Source organism: Gavialis gangeticus, unplaced genomic scaffold (genome assembly GCF_001723915.1).
Source record: "Gavialis gangeticus isolate Ggan-Ray unplaced genomic scaffold, GavGan_comp1, whole genome shotgun sequence".
Lineage (NCBI taxonomy): Eukaryota > Metazoa > Chordata > Crocodylia > Gavialidae > Gavialis > Gavialis gangeticus.
In genome coordinates, this window is record NW_017728973.1 from 6,729,738 (window position 1) to 6,730,297 (window position 560).

Sequence of the window (560 nt, forward strand, 5' to 3'; positions counted from 1 at the left end):
TGCAAAAAAAAAAAAAAAAGGGGGCATCAACAAATTTAATTAAAAAACCAAGCCCATTGCAAAGTGGGGGGGAGCTCTGCTTGGCGGCTGCTTCCCAGCCCTGCTCGCGCCCCGAAAGGATCCGGGATCAGGTAGGGATGCGCCTCCCCCCGCGGATCCCTTCTCCCCTGTGTGCGCTGGGGGAGGCTCTGCCCCCTCCGCCCCCCGGGGGAAGGCGCGCAGGCCGCTGTCCGGGCTGCGGGCGCCCTCCCGCCCCGTGGCCCTGACATCCCCTCTCCCTCTGCCTCCCCCTTCCCTCCTTTCTTTCTGTTTTCCCCCCTTCCCTCTCTCTCTCTCTCTCTCTCCCCCTCTCTCTCTCCCTCTGTGCTTTCAAGATGGCCGATCGGTTTATTTGCTGGCCAGCCCAGCCTGGCTGCTTCCTATCTTGTGCTCTTTGTGCTGCCGCTGGGTTCCTGGCAGGGTGATGGGGGGAGGCGGGAGGGGGCATTTGCATGAGATCGGATCTCCCTACCCCCCCCTTTGCAGCCACTTCTACCCCAACCCCCACCCCCCAGGCTCTC

The 560-nt window shown here is 62.9% G+C and overlaps 1 protein-coding gene across 1 annotated transcript in view; it reads left to right on the plus strand.

Moving 5' to 3' along the window:
- Positions 1–6: 6 nt before the first annotated feature.
- The window catches only part of PCGF2 (polycomb group ring finger 2), a 61,367-nt gene continuing 60,813 nt past the window's right edge, over positions 7–560 (plus strand). The window contains exon 1 of the mRNA XM_019507614.1: positions 7–131. The gene's annotated coding sequence lies outside the window, so the exon portion shown is untranslated. The remainder of the gene's footprint in view (positions 132–560) is intronic.